The sequence below is a fragment of the Coregonus lavaretus genome, assembly GCF_964263955.1.
Source record: "Coregonus lavaretus genome assembly, chromosome: 10".
NCBI classification, from domain to species: Eukaryota; Metazoa; Chordata; class Actinopteri; order Salmoniformes; family Salmonidae; genus Coregonus; species Coregonus lavaretus.
In genome coordinates this window covers 49,618,430-49,644,029 of record NC_139997.1, presented here as the reverse complement: position 1 = coordinate 49,644,029, position 25,600 = coordinate 49,618,430, and the positions used below count along the sequence as shown (strand labels likewise).

Here is a 25,600-nt window from a genome sequence, read left to right as displayed (position 1 = left end):
ACCCAGAGTTACCTCTGCTGCAGAGGATATGTTCATTAGAGTTACCAGCCTCAGAAATTGCAGCCCAAATAAATGCTTCACAGAGTTTAAGTCACAGACACATCTCAACATCAACTGTTCAGAGGGGACTGTGTGAATCAGGCCTTCATGGTCGAATTGCTGCAAAGAAACCACTACTAAAGGACACCAATAAGAAGAAGATACCTGCTTGGGCCAAGAAACACAAGCAATGGACATTAGACCGGTGGAAATGTGTCCTTTGGTCTGGAGTCCAAATTGGAGATGTTTGGTTCCAACCGCTGTGTCTTTGTGAGACGCGGTGTGGGTGAATGGATGATCTCTGCATGTGTAGTTCCCACCATAAAACATGGAGGAGGAGGAGGAGGTGTGGGGGTGCTTTGCTGGTGACACTGTCTGTGATTTATTTAGAATTCAAGGCACACTTCACCAGCATGGCTACCACAGCATTCTGCAGCGATACGCCATCCCATCTGGTTCGCGCTTAGTGGAACTGTTTTTCAACAGGACAATGACCCAACACACCTCCAGGCTGTGTAAGGGTTATTTTACCAAGAAGGAGAGTGATGGAGTGCTGCATCAGATGACCTGGCCTCCACAATCCCCCGACCTCAACCCAATTGAGATGGTTTGGAATGAGTCGGACCAGGTGAAGCTGGTTGAGAGAATGCCAAGAGTGTACAAAGCTGTCATCAAGGCAAAGGGTGGGTATTTGAAGAATCTCAAATATAATTTATATATTTTGATTTGTTTAACACTTTTTTGGTTACTACATGATTCCATTTCTGTTATTTCATAATTTTGATGTTGTCACTATTATTCTACAATGTAAAAATAGTAAAAATAAAGAAAAACCCTTGAATGAGTAGGTGTGTCCAAACTTTTGACTGGTACTGTACGACTCACTATCTTCACCACCATTAACTAAATCCGGCACACTGTAACGCAACGGACAACAGAAACAAGCATTTCTTATTGGACAAATCCAGGTAGTCAGATCATTTTCTTTTCTTTACGTTTGGTGCCGAATGAACACGACCCATACAGTACATGATAATTCAAATACACAGTAATGTCATATAATATACTGCAGCCTTGTGACTTGGTAACTAAAAACAGCAAAAGGCAGGAGTGGGAATGACTGAGGCTGGTAACGCTGGTCATGGGGTTGGATCTGAATTGATCAGGCTCATTCAGTGGTGGTGTCCCAAATTGCACCCCATTCCCTATAGTGCACTACGTTTGGGATAAGGGGCTCTGGTCAAAAGTAGTGCACTGTGTAGGGAATAGGATGCCATTTGGGACACAGCCCTGATCCACAGAACAAAAGTCAGCTTGATTCATCAGAGGGTGGTGGGGCGATCGACTGATCGCTCCACAATGGAGCTTTTGTCAGCTACACTGCTTATCTGCAGTCCCAGGGCACACAGGCCATGGTTGCAGTCAGGTGCATACACAAACGTTTACAGCACACACACACACATACGCAGACATAAAGGCGTGCAAACGCACGCACGCACACACACACACTAAACATGACAGAACAACGTCGTCTCAGTCTGAATGTCATTTGTCTCCAATCTCTCTCCATTTCCCATGGGAAAAATATACCACGAGGCAACTCCATTGTTAAATGTGTAGTCACTATTCACCATAGAACGGTGAATCACAATTGAGGAATTGTTCATGTTTAATTTAATGGCATTTAGCCTCTGATTTTCATTTATTTATTTGGATTAAAAGTGAATTCATAATTTCATATGAATAATGAATGCCATCATTACCAGGTATGGGTTGATAGATAATTTGTAGGGGAAGTACTTCAAAGGCAGGACTTTTCAAATCTGCATAACAATTGTATTCTCTATTGGTATGGAGAAGAAGCAAAGTAGCCTAGGTGAGGTGTCCATACAGCACTTCATTCATTCACATCAAATTGCCTGCCTCAGAAATATGCTTTTAAAATGGGAAAATGTGTCACACCTTTTGCTTCATGTTGGTTTTGGTTGTTACTGGGTTGCAAGTCAACAGACTTCAAAGTCTTTCATCCTTTGTTAAAAATGATAACTCTTCTCATGCTCAGCCTATAGCAGCATTCGAAGACAGATGAGGTATAGCATGATACCCAACAATCTGCCACCAATCAACTGACAAAGTGCTACACAGTCAGACAACATGAAGACCTGTCCTACCCATAACACTTTGAAATACTGTATATATGGTCATAATGGTCATTTTAACAGATGCTTTTATCCCAAGCAACTTCACACACACGCACGCACGCACGCACGCACGCACACACCATGTGGGAATCAAACTCACAACTGCAAGCACCTTGCTCCAACCCACTGTGCCAATGAAACATGCAACACATCACACACAGTAACATACAGCTCATCCAGAAGAGGTAGGAGAAGTGGTAGGGACTTACGTTGTACCAGCTCTGGCTTTTCTGTGGTTACAAACATCAAGGTGAAGGAGACAAGAAATATAGAAACATGAGACATGGGTTAGTGCACACACAAACAAGCTTTCCCAACTTATACAGAATAACCCGCTAGTCTGTCCCACTGCTAACAAAACATTAGAAAAGTATGTAACAGTAAATATAAAATTCAATACTCATATACGCCACAGGAAGGCAGCAATGGGCTACATACAAATAACTGAGGAGAATTATGACACAATTATTGATAAGAAGAGATCTTGTCCATATATGATATTGTAGTAGACATGAAGACTAGGTGTGCATCCTAAATGGCACCATATTCCCTATGGTACACTACTTTCTACCAGGGTCCATAGGGCTCTACTCAAAAGCAGTGCACTATTTATGGAATCTAGTGCATCCTAGATCTGTATGGCCTTTTATAATAGCAGCTTACAACGAGCTGCCTTCAATTGTGTAATAAAGTTCATATTACAAATTAATCATCCATATTACACATAAAACAACAGAACATCAACATCCTTTTGATCATTTTCTGGTTGTTAACTTGTTTTCTAGTTGAGAAAACATCATATAACCAGATTAAAACCAACTGGTCTCTGTTACAACCATGACGAGGTCAAGAAAGAATAGAAAGTGCTGGGGTCTGGTCCAGTGGTAGTGCTGCTGACACCAGATGACATATAGCCTGTCTGGGCAAGGATCGAAACCTGCCCTGCAACTTTCAATTCTGTTTCTCCCTACATCTCATTTCGCTCTATACCTCTCCAATAAAGACAAAATATGAAAAGAGAGTGGATGTCCAACAAGAGTACACAACCTGACCATGACGTCATAATGACCTCATTGTAACCAGTTATGCCCGCTAGGAGATTCATGTTAGGAGCACACTGAACCAAGGACAAGTAGGTTGAGCCAGACGGTGAGGTGAAATATTGTCACAAGCAGGGGTCAGGGGTCAGGGGTCAAGTTTAAGAGGGCTATGGAGGTGGGAGGGTCAAAGAAAAGATGAGCGCTTACTTTAATCAGTCTTAGTCTGTCATACTGGAAAGAAAATAAACACACAGACAAAAGCGGTCATGCAAATGAGAGACGAGGGAGTTAAGATCAGTCATACAGTGCCTTCAGAAAGTAATTATCATTTTTTGTCAACAATCTAGACAAAATACTCTGTAATGGAAATAAATGGAAAATAAAACACTAATTTATCTTGATTAGATAAGTATTCAACCCCCTGAATAAATACATTTTAGAATCACCTTTGGCAGCGATTACAGCTGTGAGTCTTCCTGGGTAAGTCTCTAAGACCTTTGCACACCTGAATTGTACAATATTTGCCCATTATTCTTTTGCCTGTGCTTACAGTGAGGGAAAAAAGTATTTGATCCCCTGCTGATTTTGTACGTTTGCCCATTGACAAAAAAATGATCAGTCTTTAATTTTAATGGTAGGTTTATTTGAACAGTGAGAGACAGAATAACAACAGAAAAATCCAGAAAAACACATGTCAAAAATGTTATAAATTGATTTGCATTTTAATGAGGGAAATAAGTATTTGACCCCCTCTCAGTCAGAAAGATTTCTGGCTCCCAGGTGTCTTTTATACAGGTAACGAGCTGAGATTAGGAGCACACTCTTATAGGGAGTGCTCCTAATCTCAATTTGTTACCTTTATAAAAGACACCTGTCCACAAAAGCAATCAATCAATCAGATTCCTAACTCTCCACCATGGGCAAGACCAAAGAGCTCTCCAAGGATGTCAGAGACAAGATAATAGACCTACACAAGGCTGGAATGGGCTACAAGACCATCGCCAAGCAGCTTGGTCAGACAACAGTTGGTGCGATTATTCGCAAATGGAAGAAACACAAAAGACCTGTCAATCTCCCTCGGCCTGGGGCTCCATGCAATATCTCACCTCGTGGAGTTGCAATGATCATGAGAACGGTGAGGAATCAGCCCAGAACTACACGGGATGATCTTGTCAATGATCTCAAGGCAGCTGGGACCATAGTCACCAAGAAAACAATTGGTAACACACTACGCCGTGAAGGACTGAAATCCTGCAGCGCCCGCAAGGTCCCCCTGCTCAAGAAAGCACATATACATGCCCGTCTGAAGTTTGCCAATGAACATCTGAATGATTCAGAGGAGAACTGGGTGAAAGTGTTGTGGTCAGATGAGACCAAAATGGAGCTCTTTGGCATCAACTCAACTCGCCGTGTTTGGAGGAGGAGGAATGCTGCCTATGACCCCAAGAACACTATCCCCACCGTCAAACATGGAGGTGGAAACATTATGGTTTGGGGGTGTTTTTCTGCTAAGGGGACAGGACAACTTCACCGCATCAAAGGGACGATGTACGGGGCCATGTACCGTCAAATCTTGGGTGAGAACCTCCTTCCCTCAGCCAGGGCATTGAAAATGGGTCGTGGATGGGTATTCCAGCATGACAATGACCCAAAACACACAGCCAAGGCAACAAAGGAGTGGCTCAAGAAGAAGCACATTAAGGTCCTGGAGTGGCCTAGCCAGTCTCCAGACCTTAATCCCATAGAAAATCTGTGGAGGGAGCTGAAGGTTCGAGTTGCCAAACGTCAGCCTCGAAACCTTAATGACTTGGAGAATATCTGCAAAGTGGAGTGGGACAAAATCCCTCCTGAGATGTGTGCAAACCTGGTGGCCAACTACAATAAACGTCTGACCTCTGTGATTGCCAACAAGGGTTTTGCCATAAAGTACTAAGTCATGTTTTGCAGAGGGGTCAAATACTTATTTCCCTCATTAAAATGCAAATCAATTTATAACATTTTTGACATGTGTTTTTCTGGATTTTTTTGTTGGGATATTCAATGTCTGTTTCTTTTGTGTTTTTTTTTACCCATCTACCAATAGGTGCCCTTTTTTGTGAGGTATTGGAAAACCTCCATGGTCTTTATGGTTGAATCTGTGCTTGAAATTCACTGCTTGACTGAGGGACCTTACAGATAATTGTATGTGTGGGGTACAGATATGGGGTAGTCATTAAAAATCAAGTTAAACCCTACTATTTCAAATGCAACTTATGTGACTTGTTAAGCAAATATTTACTCCAGAACATATGTAGGCTTGCCATAACAAAGGGGTTGAATACTTATTGACTCAATTGTAAAAATGTGTACAAACATAATTCCACTTTGACATTATGGGGTATTGTGTGAAAATCAGACACAAAATCTCATTTAAAATTCAGGCTGTAACACAACAATAGGTGGAAAAAGTCAAGAGGTGTGAATACTTTCTAAATGCACTGTATATTACATATATTAACACATATACTGCAAGGAATGACAGAGTTGGAATGTGAATGGTTTGTCGTTAGGTGTTATGGTGTTCCAAAAGGGAGTGAAGGCCGTTTGAGGCTGTTGATTATATTCCTTGTGTCCCATTTATTCTAACTCAGAGGCTGGAGAGGCTGAAGATATGAGTGTGTGGTGAGTGTGTGCTCCTCCAACTAAGAGGAGACCAATGGTGAATCGTGACCAATGGTGAATTCCTGTTACTTTTCCCCTTCCATGTGCAGAGCCATAGTGTAGTGGTAACACTCCCTGGCACATGTCACATGTACAACTCTCAACCGGAGACCATGGTTCAATCCCAGTGTCCATCCTTTACACTGTTTCTCCCACTTGCCTGTCTCCCCACCTAATTTTCTCACTGTCTGAATAAAGTGTCAAAACACCCAAAAATATTTATTTAAATGTTTCCCCTTCCATATGTTAGCTTGTTCAGAAAGTATTACTAGCTATTGGTGGTTGGTGGGAGGCGGAGTTGTGTGCGTGCAATATCTACGTGTGTGTGTGCGTACATGCCTTCAAATATTCATGCTCGGAGTCTGTCCTGGTACCACAGCAATGCTACAAAACACCACAGAACAGACTTCACTCATACAGTGTGGTCCTCCATCAAAGTAAAGAAACAGTATGAATAGTAGCTCTGAGGTGAAGTTCCCCCTAGGTACAGATCTAGGATCAGCTTCCCCTCCCCCAACCTTAACCATTATCGGGGAAAATAAAAAACTGACCCAAGATCAGCGTCTAGGGGCAACTTCAGTACCAGTAACACAGAACATTTCAGACAGAGGGCCACATAGGGGATCATGATGCCGTCAGGAAAGAGTGTTAGAGTAGGGTAGGAAGGCTAGGTCGTGTTCATTAGGCACCAAACAGAAGAGAAACCACTGAGAACGGCAGGGACTATCTGGCATTGTTCAATAAGAAATATTCATTTTCGTTGCAAAACGTTTTAAAACATTTTATGTTGTGTGCCCTAATGAACACAACCCTGAGAAGGGTTTAGTCAAGGTCAAGAGAAGTTAAAGAAGATTAAGATAACAAAAGCCATATGGTCACAACCAAGTGTACCTTAGTATACTCTAAGTATAGCCTACTCTTCGTATAGACTCTTAGTAAACACCTTGAGCCAATTGCAACCACTGATGGCCACTAGGTTATCACCAGCTGATCTCTCGTTAAAGCATCAATACGCGCTAAAATCACCCGCACAGCTGATCTCAATTGCAACCATCATCCGCCACTGATTTACCGCTCCATAACGCAGATGTCGGGGTTATCTTCTAGTCCTGATTGATTGCAAACCACATTTTTCAATATGATTTCGCTCTCTGGTGGGTTTTATCATCGGAACATTTCAATCTTGCAATTTAAGCAGATGAAGGGCGATTTATCGATTTGACAATCATTCCAAACAACTGAAATAATATATTTAATTTCCTCGTTTACCACAGCAAATCTGCTATGGCAATGAGCCTACCCAAGCATTTTATGAATGGAAGAAATCATGGTGTAGGATACATTTTTCATTTCCAATTTATTTAATCCATTAATGATTTTACTTGTCCTAATAAAACATGGTCATTTCTTATCAAGAGGGGAAAAGGAAATATTTCTGAACTGTAGGCTACACATTTGACATTTGAAACTACAGTGCATTCGTTAAGTATTCAGTACTCATCAATCTACACACAATACCCCATAATGACAAAGCGAAAACAAGTTTTAAATTTTTGAAAATGTATTACAAATAAAAAAACTAAAATATCTTATTTACATAAGTATTCAGAACCTTTGCTATGATACTCGAAATTGAGCTCAGGTCCATCCTGTTTCCATTGATCATCCTTGAGATGTTTCTACATGTCACGGAATCAGCCGAGGCTGCCCCTCCTCCTTGCTCGGGCAGGCTTCGGCATTCGTCGTCCCCGGAGTACTAGCTGCCACCGATCTATGTTTCGGTGTTTGTCTAGTTTGTCCTGATTGTTTGTACCTGTTTCCCATTATGTTATATTGTATTCCCTTTATAAACCCCTGTCTCTCATTGGTTATTGTGTGTGATTGTTTTCCGTTAGGTCGGCAGTGCTGGTTGTATGCGTTATTTGTTCCTCCCTGTTTGGAGGTTTGTTTTGTACTTTCTTTACTGTGTTAAGTAAAGTACGTTCTGCCAGTAGTTCGGTGTCCTGCGCTTGACTTCGTTTCCGGCATACACGTCACCTTGACACTACAACTTGATTGGAGTACACCTGTGGTAAATTCAATTGATTGGACATGATTTGGAAAAGCACCCACCTGTCTATTTAAGGTCCCACAGTTGACAGTGCATGTCAGAGCAAAAACAAAGCCATGAGATCAAAGTAATTGTCAATAGAGCTGCAAGACAGGATTGTGTCGAGGCACAGATGTGGAAGGGTACCAAAACATTTCTGCAGCATTGAAGGTCCCCAAGAACACAGTGGCCTCCATCATTCTTAAAGGAAGAAGTTTGGAACCAACAAGACTCTTCCTAGAGCTGGCCGCCCGGCAAAACTGAGCACTCGGGGAGAAGGGCCTTGGTCTGGGAGGTGACCAAGAACCTGATGGTAACTCTGACAGAGCTCCAGAGTTCCTCTGTGGAGATGGGAGAACCTTCCATAAGGACAACCATCTCTAAAGCACTCCACCAATCAGGCCTTTATGGTAGACGGAAGCCACTCCTCAGTAAAAGGAACATGACAGCCTGCTTGGAGTCTGCCAAAAGGCACCTAAAGGACTCAGACCATTAGATATACGTTTCTCTGGTCTGATGAAACCAAGATTGACTTCTTTGGCCTGAATGCCAAGCGTCACGTCTGGAGGAAACCAGGCACCGCTCATCACCTGGCCAATACCATCCCTACAGTGAAGCATGGTGGTGGCAGCATCATGCTGTGGGGATGTTTTTCAGCGGCAGGGACTGGGAGACTAGTCAGGACCGAGAGAAAGATGAACGGAGCAAAGTACAGAGAGATCCTTGATGAAAACCTGCTCCAGAGCGCTCCGGACCTCAGACTGGGGTGAAGGTTCACCTTCCAACAGGACAACGACCTTAAGCACACAGCCAAGACAACATAGGAGTGGCTTCGGGACAAGTCCCTGAATGTCCTTGAGTGGCCCAGCCAGAGCACGGACTTGAACCCAATCGAACATCTCTGAAGAGACCTAAAAATAGCTGTGCAGCGACGCTCCCCATCCAATCTCCCCAAATACAGGTGTGCTAAGCTTGTAGCGTCATGCCCAAGAAGACTCTAGGCTGTAATCGCTGCCAAAGGTGCTTCAACAAAGTACTAAGTAAAGGGTCTGAATACTAATGTGAATGTGATATCAGTTTATTATTTTTAATACATTTGCAAATGGGGTATTATGGGGTATTGTGTGTAGATTGATGTGGGGAAAAAACAGTTGAATCATTTTTAGAATAAGGCTTTAACGTAACAAAATGTGGAAAAGGTGAAGGGGTTTGAATACTTTCCGAATGCACTGTAAATCATGATCGTAAATCGATATTGTATTTAAAGTTGCACAAATGATATTATAATAATGTTTTTTTTTATCGTGTTTGTGGTTAGGCTGGTAGTGAAGAGTAACATTTCCTATGTTGTGTGGACAGCAGACATTATTTCTTTATTTGTAGAACAACGTGCTAACACTCAATAGCGAACCTTTATAAGTTCTTCCAGGCCAGTATGGCTACTGTGGCATATTGTACTTTATTGAATAAACAATGTCTGAATTGGAAGGAAATGTGGTAAGGAAAGTAATTTCTTATTATTTGGAAGTTGTTATCTTAATCAAAGAATCAGATGCAAAGTGCTTTGTTTTATAATGATATTTAAATTGTCTATCACACATGTTGTTGCATTACCTATCACTTTCATTTACAATGTGGTACTTCATAAAAAGTTTGTCTTCAATAACTTTAGTTTTGCAGAAGAGTAGCCTCGATGTAGGCATAATTTGGCTAAGTAGGCTAATTGTCTGCAAATAAATGCGTTAACTACATCATTGTAATTGACATAGGCCACATTTCCAGTCAAATAATTTTACTTCAGTTGTAATATGTCATATTCTTCCATGTATCTTTTTCCTATTTCGATTTCGTTGTCCCTGATAGGATGTTATTTCATTGGGACGGGAGTAGTAAATGCAGACAATGAGCATTTGGGTGAGATGGGTGGATAAAAGGTACACTGCAATATGACAACGTCATACAAAGCGGGGTCAATTCCTGCTTAAATACTTAAGAAACCACTAGAGTTCAGTTATATTTGATGTCTGTAAGCAGGAAGTGACCCTGCTTTGTATGATGGGCATGCCTCAAGGGAGTTCATAAATTGAAAAGAGCCAATAGTGGCAGTCTTGGCAGATTTTAATTCTGTTGTTGATGTCTGTAAACAGGAAGTGGCCCCCACTAGTTAGCATGGCATGAGGGAGTCAAGATCAGGTCAGTGCAAGGGTAGGCTAATACAGTTGGTTAGCAAGGGGTAAGCTAAGTAAGGCTAACATAGCTTAGCATAGAAAGTGTTGGGTAGTCTCATCAGGTAGAGTAGGGCAGGATTGCATAGGGTAGGATAGGTAAAGACAGGATAGAGGCGCACGTTAGCTTAGCATAATGTAGGGTGGCATAGAGGAAAAACAATTCGCGTATCGCAGGGATAGTGGGCAAGTCACGAGTACAAGCTAGCGGGAAGGAGGGAGGAGAAAGACCAGAAAAAGACTGATGCTTACTTTGGAAAGTCGCTTGTGAGACTAGCATGCATGAGAAGAAGAACAAAGAAAATCAGAAAACAAAAACAAAAGAAAGAGCAAATATATGAGGAACAGAAAAGTTTCAAGTTACAGACTTGGCTTGTGGTTGGTTTTAAGATGGTGCAGATGGTGCAGAAATGTAACAACCATGTCTCAAAAGTAAAACAGAGGAGTAACATGGCAAACAAAAGCATGACAAGTGACGGACAAGTCAACCTGAGAGTGGAAGTGAGAGGCAAACATCAGCATGGAATGGGATATGAAAAAGGTTGAGAATAACCTTACTATGATATACTTGAGTATACTTGAGTACTTGACTAAGATGCAGGTTTTCAAAATCCACTACAGAATGGCAGAGAAACATTCTTCACAGAAGGACCATGTCAATTTCATTCTGACAGCCCGCATTGGAATATATTCTACAGTATATCAATTTCAATTGGGAGAAAGTAATCGATTATACCATTTGTACCAAGATCGCTGCTGTTTCTTTTGTTGTGAGAGTGTGGATTACTTTTAGCTACAGCGGATCAGAAGTCCCAAAAGGCAAACCACTTTATAGTGAAGATTTAATTAAAAGGCCGAGCAATTGTGTGATGATATGCAGTGGTGGGGCTAGAGAGGCTAGAGAGTGTTTGGGGCACGTCCATACTTGCACATGGGCACCTGGTCCAGACCAGGGCATGGTTATTTCTCTAATTACCAAAGAAGTTAAACTAAGTCAGGACAACAGGTCTGAGATAGGGGGAAACCCTTCTGGAATGGGTGTGTGTTGCCTTAACCTTTGAATTAATTGAGAGTGTGTTCCTACCTATATTTTCTCCACCAATACACAATTGTGTTTTGGCCCATGCGTATGTGTTTCATCCAGTGTGTGTTCAGTCCAGGCGCACAGGCTCACCTTGGAGTTCTTGCCCCCGTGGCTGCGTGTGGCGGAGTGTACCGACTGGCTGTAGGTGCGCTGCACCACCTGCTCGGGGGTGGAGGGGGACTTGTCCTTGTCAGAGGAGGGGTCCAAGTGGCCCTTCTCCACCATGTTCTCACCACTGTGCTCCAAGCTCTGCTGGGGCGTGGGTGAGCGAGAGCGATGGCGCAGGACGGGCGAGCAAGTGGGCGTGCTCCGGTTCGAATTGCTGGCAGTGCTGTTGGGGAGAGATAGAGGAAGTGTGAGAGAGAGAATGATTAATATTACTGCTTAAACTCTGTGATACTCACAGCACTTATGGGCTGAATTCTTGAGATGCGAATCTGTACTCAACATGAATAATGTGCACATTTTTTTATTTTATTCAATCTACAAAGACTATAAAAAACGTCCACTCCATTGGAAGTTGAGTTGTTTGACCATCAGACAATTTAAAGAAAGCAACAACCTCCCCAATTACAATAATCTGTTCACTTCCTCCAGTGGAAAAGATTGGTCTTTGATACTACAGAGCACATCGATGAGGCACCGTCTCTGCCCTTGACAAGAGAGGACCATTTTATGGACTAACTGATGTCATATCCAGACCACTAGAGAGTCTACTCTCCAGGGCACTTATTCATAAAGCATTTCAGAATAGGACTGATGATCGAGGATCAGTTTGCCTTTTAAATCATAATGAATATAGGGGAGACCTGATCCTAAATCAGCACTCTGAGATATTCTATGAACACGGGCCCAGACCTTCAGGTCTAGGGGCTGGCAGATTCAGTGTACTTCATTTGACGTCAGGCAACTAAGGCTCTTCTGGCCATGTTGTCTAGCTCAGTGGAGAGAACACTAACTTCACTAAACTCTCTTCATGGTTGATGAGAGAACAGCTGCTCTGCTGCAGGGGTTGGCGCCCCAGCTCACCCTCCCTCCTTCTCTGTCTCCATCCCTCTCTCTCTCTCTCTCTCTCTCTCTATACCAACAGTAAGCTCCCACGCAACGTGCCCCTGTGGAGTGTCCTGGCACCCCCTTTCACACACTCTTTTTTATCCCTCCCTCCCTCTCTCTCTTTCTACACAGTTTACAACCCTTTCTATATCACCCAGGGGCTTTGGGTGTAGACTGTATTATTGAGTGTGTGTGTGTGTGTGTGTGTGTGTGTGTGTGTCAGGCTGGCAGGCAGGAAAAGCGAACAGATTCCAACAAAAGAGAGAGGGAGGGCATAGGATACCCTGCTGGGTATATTGTCTGGTACAATATGGGAGATTATATTGAAATTGAACTATTGAGACACATTACTTTTACACTCTCTTTCAATTGCTGTGTCATTGCACACAACGCTTCAGTAATTCTCCCTAATTCACTTGATAAAATCTAACTTGTATTCAGTAGATTACAGCTTTAAAAATATTGCAGATAGAACTTGGGCCTGCTATGGGCAACATTACAGGCATAGACATGGGCACGCACACATGCACAGAGCTCAGCTGAGGTTGTTGGTATGTCTCGCCCAACTCCAGCAGGTGAGAGTAGCATTATGAAACCATACCCACCTGGTTGAAAGTGATCATAAAATGCTCTGTGTGTGTGTGTTGCCTTAAAGAAGGGATGGTGGGAGGATCAGTGTAGAGCAGGGCTGTTCAATTCCGGTCCTGGAGGGCCGAAACACTTCTAGTTTTTGTTTCTACCTGGTAGTAAATTAGGATTAAGAGAGAAAACCGGAAGTGTTTTGGCCGACATTGAACAGCCATGTTGTAGAGTAACTAACAGTCTCATCTATCATTTCATTACTCTATACATCCTCATCTGGTCTATTTCAGACTACACATAGGAAACTGGCTACACACACCATACTGGGATGCTTATTATACAGTGGGGAAAAAAGTATTTAGTCAGCCACCAATTGTGCAAGTTCTCCCACTTAAAAAGATGAGAGAGGCCTGTAATTTTCATCATAGGTACACGTCAACTATGACAGACAAATTGAGAAAATTTTTTCCTGAAAATCACATTGTAGGATTTTTTATGAATTTATTTGCAAATGATGGTGGAAAATAAGTATTTGGTCACCTACAAACAAGCAAGATTTCTGGCTCTCACAGACCTGTAACTTCTTCTTTAAGATGCTCCTCTGTCCTCCACTCGTTACCTGTATTAATGGCACCTGTTTGAACTTGTTATCAGTATAAAAGACACCTGTCCACAACCTCAAACAGTCACACTCCAAACTCCACTATGGCCAAGACCAAAGAGCTGTCAAAGGACACCAGAAACAAAATTGTAGACCTGCACCAGGCTGGGAAGACTGAATCTGCAATAGGTAAGCGGCTTGGTTTGAAAAAATCAACTGTGGGAGCAATTATTAGGAAATGGAAGACATACAAGACCACTGATAATCTCCCTCGATCTGGGGCTCCACGCAAGATCTCACCCCGTGGGGTCAAAATGATCACAAGAACGGTGAACAAAAATCCCAGAACCACACAGGGGGACCTAGTGAATGACCTGCAGAGAGCTGGGACCAAAGTAACAAAGCCTACCATCTGTAACACACTACGCCGCCAGGGACTCAAATCCTGCAGTGCCAGATGTGTCCCCCTGCTTAAGCCAGTACATGTCCAGGCCCTTCTGAAGTTTGCTAGAGTGCATTTGGATTATCCAGAAGAGGATTGGGAGAATGTCATATGGTCAGATGAAACCAAAATAGAACTTTTTGGTAAAAACTCAACTCATCGTGTTTGGAGGACAAAGAATGCTGAGTTGCATCCAAAGAACACCATACCTACTGTGAAGCATGTGGGTGGAAACATCATGATTTGGGGCTGTTTTTCTGCAAAGGGACCAGGACGACTGATCCTTGTAAAGGATAGAATGAATGGGGCCATGTATCGTGAGATTTTGAGTGAAAACCTCCTTCCATCAGCAAGGGTATTGAAGATGAAACGTGGCTGGGTCTTTCAGCATGACAATGATCCCAAACACACCGCCCGGGCAACGAAGGAGTGGCTTCGTAAGAAGCATTTCAAGGTCCTGGAGTGGCCTAGCCAGTCTCCAGATCTCAACCCCATAGAAAATCTTTGGAGGGAGTTGAAAGTCCGTGTTGCCCAGCGACAGCCCCAAAACATCACTGCTCTAGAGGAGATCTGCATGGAGGAATGGGCCAAAATACCAGCAACAGTGTGTGAAAACCTTGTGAAGACTTACAGAAAACGTTTGACCTGTGTCATTGCCAACAAAGGGTATATAACAAAGTATTGAGAAACTTTTGTTATTGACCAAATACTTATTTTCCACCATAATTTGCAAATAAATTCATAAAAAATCTTACAATGTGATTTTCTGGATTTTTTTTTCTCATTTTGTCTGTCATAGTTGACATGTACCTATGATGAAAATTACAGGCCTCTCTCATCTTTTTAAGTGGGAGAACTTGCACCATTGGTGGCTGACTAAATACTTTTTTCCCCCACTGTAGCTGGGTAGGAGGATGAGGACGTGTGTGTGAAGGGGGGGAATTACATTACATTCAAGGCATTACATTGAGCCCGTCCTCCTATATCTCGGCCCCCCACCCTTTTCTGATTTGCATTAGTTAAACTGTATAGCAGACACGCCTATTGAGAATAAATCACAACAAGTTGCATGAGCCAAAGCAACCCTCTCTGATATTTAGTGCACCAGTGCTCGTGTACCGATAGCAAGTAAAGACCATGAATATGTCTCAAATGGCTCCCTATTCCCTATATAAAGCACTACTTTTGACCAGTGCCCTATGAGTAGTGCACTATAAAGGCAATAGGGTTCCATTTGGCACGCAACCCATGGAAACCTGTGCTCATCTACCACTCTGTATCACACAGTAAAGCCATTACCACTGTGAACCACCGGGGGTCCTCATCAAAGCCCTACATTCACTAGTGTCAGCATGTTATATCATGTCTATTATACCGTTATATGATGTCTTTACTAATACCCCTGTCTTGTGCATCACCTTTGTATCAGGGTGTTGCATCTGTAAAAACAGACCTTAGAAACAACAACGTCCTGGCATTCATTCGTTTTCATTACACATTTGCTTTGTGGCTTGACAGCATTCAGAGACACTTATCCACCTGCTATACATGTGTAGACCCATTTGTAACAGTCATCTGGATTTGACCCTTAGCTTTAGGCTACAGCAAATACTGAAGCCTACATTCAGAAGAAATTTTGCAAAAATATAGAAACAATAAGGGTTCAATGGCTCGCTTCATATAACCCTCACAAAAGATTCTATATACGCCTTCATTGTGCTGCTTTATTTGTTACTGTTCAGTGCGAAGCTGTAGCTGATAGCTAAGTATGTGCTGTCGCCCAATAGCTAAGTATGTGCTGTAACTGATAGTTATGTGCTGTAGTCCAATACTTTAGTATGTCTGCTGTAATCTATAGCTAAGTATGTGGTCTAAGGCACTGCATCGCAGTGCTAGCTGTGCCACTAGAGATCCTGGTTCGAGTCCAGGCTCTGTCGCAGCCGGCCGCGACCAGGAGACCCATGGGCGGCGCACAATTGGTCCAGCGTCGTCCAAGGTAGGGGATGGTTTGGCCGGCAGGGATGTGGGTTCGTTTCCCACGGGGGGCCAGTATGAAAAAAACAAAAAAAACATGTATGCATTCACTAACTGTAAGTCGCTCTGGATAAGAGCGTCTGCTAAATGACCAAAATGTAAATGTAAATGTATGTGTTGTAGTTTATAGCTGAGTATGTGTTTTCGCCCAATAGCTGAGTACGTGTTGTCGCCCAATAGCTGAGTATGTGCTGTAGCCTAGCATACAAACATATTTTAGGTTTATGGTTATCTTAACTGTTATGCATACATGCATACCGTTCTCAGTGCTGAAGAGGAACAGTGACACAAAGCATGCAAAAAGGCATAGAACACCATCAGAATTACAGTCACAAGGGTTGATTTTCCAAAATCTCTGGTTGAGTTTACGTGCATCTGCATTTGACCCTTGTATGAGGACACTAGGCTTGGGCGGTATACCATAAGTGGCTAGCTTGCAAGATCAAGCTTCTTGGTTACAGCAGAGACAATCAATCCCCTCCTGGATCAAGATCCCTGCTGCCCAAATTGCAGGTGTAACATGGAAACCAAAATGTATTTGTCATGTTATTTCATTACCAGATCATATTGTGAATAAGCTCACTAGGCTATGTAATTTGTTGTCATTATATCTAGAAAAATTCATAGGAATAGAGTTGGGTGTTGCGCAATAGTCTATCCTACACAATTGCGCACAGTAGACTTGGTGTCCAATCCGAGGCACAAAAACATATGAAAACATTAACTCATGACCTTCATGCTTTCTCTGTTAAATCTAACGAGACCCTGCTGTAAATCAAGCAGACAACAACAGATGATCAACATCAATTCGCTAGGGATATTAGATGCAACGTGGATCCAGGCAGAACTGTCTTTACCGGCGTAATGAATGAGACACCAAAATATTCTTGACATTCCTGGCGAACACCTTTTTTCCAGCTCTTGGGCTGTTGTTGCATCACATCCACTATCACAACAGCTGTTTGTGACTTGACTGTGATTCAGAAAATTCCTCCCATGATCAGATGATGATGTGTGAAAATCTCACGACATAATTAAACAGCTCGAAACCAAATGCGTATCCAACAAGTATTATCCATAATTATTTAAGAACCTCGTTGACAATATCGATTTAGATTTTACGTATCAAGGTAAGGTGACTCTTTTGGTTAGAAGCATTCAATTTTGCAACCGCATACATTCGGGGATTTGTGTGCCCATGAAAACTATTTTCACCCTGTAACATAAGGAGACACTAAATGTTACATAGTTACACTGCATTTCTGAGATCTCTATGCAAAAAACTGTCTGACATCTAGATCCAGGATTCTTCAAGTTCAATGTCTAATTTAACTGATTAATAAATGCAAGGACCGAAAAGTAATGTTTTATGTCACACAATTTTTGACAAATCCATCAAGACACCATGAGAAAGGGTTAAACATAAGTTTTAATGTGAATTTGATTTAATATAGCTATGTTCCCCCACTTATATCTTAATGTAATCACATGAACCATTTTTGCAGATTATTATCAATGACTTATCAACAGCTGGAACAAGTTGTTCAGCGTAGGAAATCTTCAATGGTACCCTATTTAACAGAAAGACCCATATCCCCCACCCACATTGTTGCCTTGTGTCAAAGGTCAAATTACACTATCATTCACACAGGTCAAGCTACTCTGCATGAGGTCATACTCCTGGTCTTGAAAACAAGACCCCAGCAGCACAGGTTACATTTATAATAATGACACTGAAAGGGTGAAACGATGGTTTATGTTTCGGGTCAACAGAGTCATTATATAGCTAAGTGTGACGGATCAATTGAGGCATGCAAAGACAATGAGTTGACATTCTTAAAACATGCCAAAACGTAAAGGAAATGTGTCAAAACGTAAAGAAAATCATGGTGATTTTCCAATATGCACCAAAGAAATGCTACATACCGACAACCCTGGACACATATGCTCCTGGTGCTTTACCTTTAATATGCTTATAAATCGAGCTGATATCAATATGGGAGGAGATGGATGCATTACGCAGCCAGCCATCCTGAATCTCAATGTCTCATAGTCATTTTAAGGATCTCTCTCTCTCATAGTTATCAGCTGGTTATTCAAATTATTTGTTGTTTCCTGGTTCGAGTCCAGACTCTGTCGCAGCCGGCCACGACCGGGATACCCATGGGGCGGTGCACAATTGGCCCAGTGTCGTCCAGGGTAGGGGAGGGTTTGGCCGGCAGGGATGTTCTTGTCCCATCGCGCACTAGCGACTACTGTGGCGGGCCGGGCGCAGTGCACGCTGACTCAGGTCGCCAGGTGTACAGCGTTTCCTCCGGCACATTGGTGCGGCTGGCTTCCGGGTTAAGCGGGCACTGTGTCAAGGAGCAGCGTGGCTCGGTTGGGTTGTGTTTCGGAGGACGCACGACTCTCGACCTTCGCCTCTCCCGTGTCTGTATGGGAGTTGCAGCAATGGGACAAGACTGTAACTACCAATTGGTAGACAAGACTGTAACTACCCCCCCCCCCCCCCACACACACACACACACCACTTCCCATCCCCATTCAGAGAGAAGAATAAACAATAGAATGACTGATCCGTATTAGCTGTAGCCTTTTGGTGTGTTTGACGAGGTAACCAGTCTCCTCCATCATTGGACGCCGCAATTAGAATTAGCCTAGCGTAAGCTAAGTAGCCACTTTAGCCCTCCTATTTATTTATACTAGACAGTGCAAGGTGAGGATGCTAACATGAATTACCTCTCAAGCAATGATAATAACTAACCTGGTAGCCATGAAGGACTCAACCCGCCTGATCAACTTCCACCTGCTTCATTCATTAATTCACTCAGCGATCAGCACGAGGAGGAAGAGAGGAGCCGGAGGAGAGAGAGGAGATGGAGAGGGGGGAAACGCCTCCCATTGCATCCCAGACAGAGGGGTCCGTGTGCGGGGCTAGCCCTCCGATATCACTCGCAACCAGTGGAGCACGCCCTAACTCAACACCGTCATGGCCTCCCTCTGTCTGTCTGTCTGTCTGTCTGTCTCTCTCTCTCTCTCTCGTTCCCTCTCTCTGTAGAGTGATTCACAGGCGCGTTCTTCGGCTGCTGCAAAGCCTCTTCCCTCTTCTCTTCCTTTCTCTATATCCTTCATTGGCTTCCTGTTCGCTCTTCCGTTCTCCCTGCTTCATTTACATGCCTTTTCCCTGCCTCCCTCTCTCTCCCCCTCCCTTTCTCTATGGTGTGGATGATGCTGAGGGTGGAGAGAGATGGCTGCCGATGCTATCTGCTTTGCATAATGGCTTCTGTTTGGTGCAGCGTGGCTTCCGGGGCTGGCTCCTCAATTATTCATGCTGTTCATGAATGGAGCCGTGCTGGCTGACGTCACTTAACCCTCGCTGTCAGCCCATCCGCTCATCCCCATCTGCCCCTCCCTCAACAAACACACACCCACCACAACCCCTCCATCTTCTCCTCCTATTGCCCTCTCCTCCTTTCCTCCCCCATGGTCTGTTTTTCACACATGCATGCAAGAACGCACACACATGTGCAAACACAGATCCAAACATACACACCCAACCTTTCTCCTCTCCTTCTCCTCTCTCTCACACATAGACATAGTGTTGCAACATTAACACCATCAGTTTGCCAGTTAAGTCTATTACTGTTGTTATGAAACCATGAATGAAACCATGATCCTTTGTGGAGGGTGATATACTCTAGCTATGTATGGCATGTTCTTTTGTTCCGATACAGAAATGCTTATTTGTGGAAAAGATTATATCAGGCCTCCAGGTTACTAGGCTTTGGTTTGCACAAGGACAGTGGAGGAAAAACAAATATTATTTTCACTAAGTGCTCAGATATGCCTTAATTTTCCATGAGGCATGGGGTTAGGAAAGCCCCAACAGGTTGTGTATCCAAGCACAGAGTCAGTATACACTAGAGGTTGCATTGAAAATGGTACTAGTCAGTAATTAGGTATAGATAGAACCCATGATTTGGTATAGAACCATAATTATCTGCAGCATCACAAAGTTCAGGGTCATACTGTATTCACTAGATACCAAATGGAAGAAAACGGACCAAAACGTTTTGCTACGGTGTACACTAATAAATGGTTAATAGGGCACTGCTTAACTTGTAATATCTTGGCAACGGGAGAGAGTGTGGACCTAACCAATGCGAGAACTGAGAAAGGAAGAAGGAAGAAAGGAAGGACACCTTTTTATGTTCAGAGGGTCACATCAGGATAACTGAAGATTTGGAAAGCCACCCAGAGAGAGAGAGGGGAGATAGAGAGAGGGATGGAGGGAGGATAGAAAGAGAGAGAGAGGTAAAGAGATAGGGAGAGAGAAAGAGAGAGGGAGAGAGAAAGAGTTAGAGAGGGAGAGGGAGATAGCGGTGTAGGCAAAGAGAGAGAGATGAGGAGGAGAAGGTTCTAGCACCATGTGTCAGCCCTGGGGGGAATTGATGGGCGTTTTGACACGACTCCCAGGAAAGAAAGCACCAACAAGCACATAGCTGGGTCTCAAGAGTGCCTGGCATCAGAACACACATGACCCGTGTTTTCCCTTCCCTTCACCCCTCCATGACTCTATCCCCTCATCCTCCAATCCTTCCCAGCCCAGAAGACATGAAAGAAGAGAGGGGGAGCCAGTGCAAAGTAAGACATTTACATTTACATTTAAGTAATTTAGCAGACAAGGTGGTCAGTGAGACTCCGCTGTCCTGGCGTCGTGGGGGAGCTTGTTCCACCATTGGGGTGCCAGAGCAGCGAATAGCTTTGACAACAAAGACAACATACAAACAACCCAGATAATCAGAAATGAGACTGACAAGGTTTTCAGAAAGAGGAAGCTGTGACCTTTGGTTGATCCCCGTGGCTTGATGAGGAATTGAAAAATTGTATGGTTGAGAGGGATGAGGCAAAAGGAATGGAAAATAAGTCTGGCTGCACAACCGATTGGCAAACGTACTACAAATTGAGAAATCATGTGACTAAACTGAATAAAAATAAGAAGAAACTACACAATGAAACAAAGATAAATGACATAAAGAATGATTGATGAGGAATTGTATGGTAAAAAGCTTTGGAGCACCTTCAATTAAATTTTGGGTAAAAAGGCAAACTCAGCTCCATCATTCATTGAATCAGATCTCTCATTCATTACAAAACCAACTGATATTGCCTAGTACTTTTATGATTTTTTCATTGGCAAGATTAGCAAATTTAGGCATGACATGCCAGCGACAAACGCTAACACTACACATCCAAGTATATCTGACCAAATTATGAAAGACAAGAATTGTAATTTTGAATTCCGTAAAGTGAGTGTGGAAGAGGTGAAAAAAATATTGTTGTCTATCAACAATGACAAGCCACCAGGGTCTCACAACTTGGACAGAAATTTACTGAGGATAATTGCGGATGATATTGACACTCCTATTTGCCATATCTTCAATTTCAGCCTACTAGAAAGTGTGTACACTCAGGCCTGGAGGGAAGAAAAAGTAATTCCGCTACCTAAGAATAGTAAAGCCCCCTTTACTGGCTCAAATAGCTGACCAATCAGCCTGTTACCAACCCTTAGTAAATTTTTGCAAAAATTTGTGTTTGACCAGATACAATATTATTTTACAGTAAACAATTTGAGAACATACTTTATGCACGCTTATAGGGAACGACATTCAACAGGCACAGCACACAAATGACTGATGATTGGCTGAGAGAAATGGATGATAAAAAGATTGAATCGGTTGTTTTGTTAGACTTCAGAGCAGCTAATGACATTATCGATCATAGTCTGCTGCTGGAAAAACATATGTGTTATGGCTTTACACCCCCTGCTATATTGTGGATAAAGAGTTACCTGTCTGACAGAACACAGAGGGTGTTCTTTAATGGAAGCCTCTCCAACATAATCCAGGTAGAATCAGGAATTCCCCAGGGCAGCTGTCTAGGCCCCTTACTTTCGATCGGGTTCAATTCCGGGCTCTGACTGGGCCACTCAAGGACATTCAGAGACTTGTCCCGAAGCACTCGCGAAACCAAACACTGCATTCCACAGTAAGAACATCATACCAAAGGTCAAGCATGGTGGTGGTGGTGGTGTGATGGTTTGGGGATGCTTTGCTGCCTCAGGACCTGGACGACATGCCTTAATAGAAGGAACCATGAATTCTGCTCTGTATCAGAGAATTCTACAGGAGAATGTCAGACCATCCGTCTGTGAGCTGAAGCTGAAGTGTAGCTGGGTCATGCAGCAAGACAATGATCCAAAACACACAATCAAGTCTACATGGAAATTGCTAAAAAGCAACAAATTGGAAGTTTTGGAATGGCCTAGTCAAAGTCCAGACCTAATCCCAATTGAGATGTTGTGGCAGGACTTGAAACGAGCAGTTCATGCTTGAAAACCCACACGTCACTGAGTTAAAGCAGTTCTGCATGGAAGAGTGGGCCAAAATTCCTCCACAGCGACGTGAGAGACTGATCAACAACTACAGGAAGCATTTGGTTGGAGTCATTGCAGCTAAATGTGGCACAACCAGTTATTGAGTGTAAGGGGGCAATTACTTTTTCACACAGGGGAATTGGGTGTTGCATAACTTTGTTTATGAAATAAATGAAATAAATATGTAATTGTTGTGTTATTTGTTAACTTATGTTCCCTTTATCTAATATTAGGTTTTGGTTGAAGATCTGATAACATTCAGTATCACAAATATGCAAAAGTAGAGAAAATTAGAAAGGGGGCAAATACTTTTTCATAGCACTGTATGTTGGTAACCTGTTGGCCATATACCACTACCCCTCGGGCCTTATTGCTTTTGTAGAAACGTCAGGTTTGCCGAAACCAGGTCGGTACGCAGCAAGTACATATTTTGTTCTAGCAAGAGAAGGATTAGCCTCCTACTATGCTAAGTACCTATCGGCCGTTCTGGTTAGAGTTGCAAAGCTACCGGTAATTTACCAAAGTTACTGGAATCTTCAGTAGTTTTGGTAATTAACAGAAAATATATGGCAATCTATCGTAACTTTGGTAATTTATCCTTGAATAACTTTCAAAACATGTATTCACATACTGTATAGTATAATTTTTGTATATCTGTGTCCATATTGTCCATCAGTTTCTAGTAGCTAGACCTTAATATTCTACTGTATCTTAGTCCATGCCGCTCTGTCATTGCTTGTCCATATATATATATATATATATATATATATATATATATATATATATATTCTTAAATATATATATATAATTTGTGTGTATTGGGTATATGTTGTGAAATTGTTAGATATTACTTGTTAGATATTACTGCACTGTCAGAGCTAGAAGCACAAGCATTTCACTACACCTGCAATAACATCTGCTAAACACGTGTATGTGACAAATAAAATGTGATTTGATTTGATTTATGGTTCAAGAGAAAATAGCTTTATTAATGAAAAAAGCATCTAATCAACAATGGCATTATTTTCAATTAACTCTGCAACTCTTCCAACTATTGACTTTTTTCCAAAACTGCCACCAGTTTGATGCCAACAACAAATACATATTGACATAGTATAATAAATAAAAGTGTGTAAACGAAAAATATAAAGGATATTACAGGCTGAAACTCTCACATTAAACACCAATGGTCTTTACAAAACATTTTTTGTATAGACAATTTATTTAATAATTTTCATCTTTAACACAACAAAAACAATGAATTAAACAAAACAAAAAACACAAATACAAAACACAAATACATTGGAAGATTTCTTCCTGTTAAATGATATGCTATTTCATGGCCATGATATTATTTATGTGCCCTTAAGGTGATTTCATACAATGTTGTTTTTATCAACATATTCAACCACTCCATGAACACTGGCTCACTAAAGCGTTTCCAATGTTTCAGGACCAGCCTTAACACAATACCTAAACATAATATTTTACATTCTGTCAGGTTAATCCCTCTTATTTCAGACTTGTCACTCAACAGACAGTCTTGGTGACCTAGGTACATGGAATCCAAGGCCGTCTCCCATGCACTGTAAGGCTTTGTCCCATAGGGGGTGCACAACTCGGCATTCCCACAGTGCATGTAGGAGGGTTCCTTTTGCCCCTTCAACTCGCCAACACACATAATCCCGTGACAAACCCATCCTCTGTAACCTTAGGGGAGTGAAATAATATCAGTGAAATATTATCTATGAAAAACTTTAAATTGTATACCTTTTTTCCTTGGCTTCTCTGACATGTTGCCCAATATTTGAAATATTATACAACCATGTCTTCTTATCTATTTCACATTGTAAATCCCCTTGCCACACAATTCTCAAGTTTTCACAGGTGTCATTATTCACCTTTAACAGCATTTTGTAACATAAAGAAGCTGATTGTACAGAGCTTGGTAGTGAAAATAAATATTCTACAACATTGTTGCCTTTTGACATAATGGCACCACCTGGTGTTGACACACAGCTTTTAATTTGCATATATCTCCATATGTCATTATCACATTATCAAGTTTATACTTATTCCCAATTTCTTAAAATGACAAAAATACCTCATTCTTGTGCAGGTCTCCCAGAGTATGAACCCCTTCTCTTACCCATTTACCCAAATTATTGACTGTTTCCGAACACAAATAGTAGGATTATACCATACAGAAGCATATTTTTGTCTCTGTGGAGACTCTTTGATCCTTTTATGTATTGACAACACACTGCCCTATAATGGTCTGGAATTGGATTGATGCCCTGAATATCTGTATCATTGGCTCTTTTTTGGGATAGAATATGTAACGGTCCAAAAGGAGCTGTCAAACCACTTTCCAACGTAAGCCATCTCTCCTCAACCTCCTCTTTCCAGTGCTTAGCCATTCTGGATAGCTCGAAAGCCACATTGTATAGTATCACATCTGGAATCCTAACCCTCCTCTTTCTTTTGGGGCATGCCTTTTCTGCACACAGATGGGAGGTCTTTTCCCTCCCATTTAATAATACCGTCATACTGCTTAGAAATGTATGATGGAATGCATATTGGTAGCCTCATTGTAATATAATTAAACTTAGGAACAACCATCATTTTAATAGAATACATTTTTCCCCATAAACTAAGATTTAACAACTTCCACTATGTTTTGTTTAATTTTTTGGAGGACTGGAGGCACATTGATATCCACTATCTTATCTAACTCTGATGTCAATAGAATCCCCAGATACTTCATATCCGACTTCATCCACTTGTAATTAAAAGGGGTAACCATGGCTGATGGGCATATCGTATAGACTGGCATAGCCTCAGATTTTTGCCAATGAACCTCATATCCAGAAATAACAGAAAATATCTCCACAGTTTTGAGCAGTGGTGGGATTGATGACATGTGTTTTTTTAATCAGCAAAATAATGTCATCAGCATATAATAACAATTTATGTTCCTCTTCCCCATTATATACTCCCTGAATCTCTGGGTTAACCCTTATAGAGATGGCCAAAGGTTCTATCGCTATCAAAAACATTAAAGACGAAAGAGG

The 25,600-nt window shown here is 42.1% G+C and overlaps 1 pseudogene across 1 annotated transcript in view; it reads right to left on the bottom strand.

Annotated features, from left to right (window-relative positions):
* LOC311136186 (protein Aster-B-like) overlaps window positions 1-25,600 on the bottom strand; it is a 124,075-nt pseudogene that overhangs the window by 29,810 nt on the left and 68,665 nt on the right. Inside the window, exons 4-7 of the transcript XR_014615441.1 lie at window positions 11,469-11,709; window positions 10,547-10,567; window positions 3,488-3,511; window positions 2,450-2,470 (exon numbers count right to left, since the gene is read on the bottom strand). The product of XR_014615441.1 is annotated as a protein Aster-B-like (transcript). The remainder of the gene's footprint in view (window positions 1-2,449; window positions 2,471-3,487; window positions 3,512-10,546; window positions 10,568-11,468; window positions 11,710-25,600) is intronic.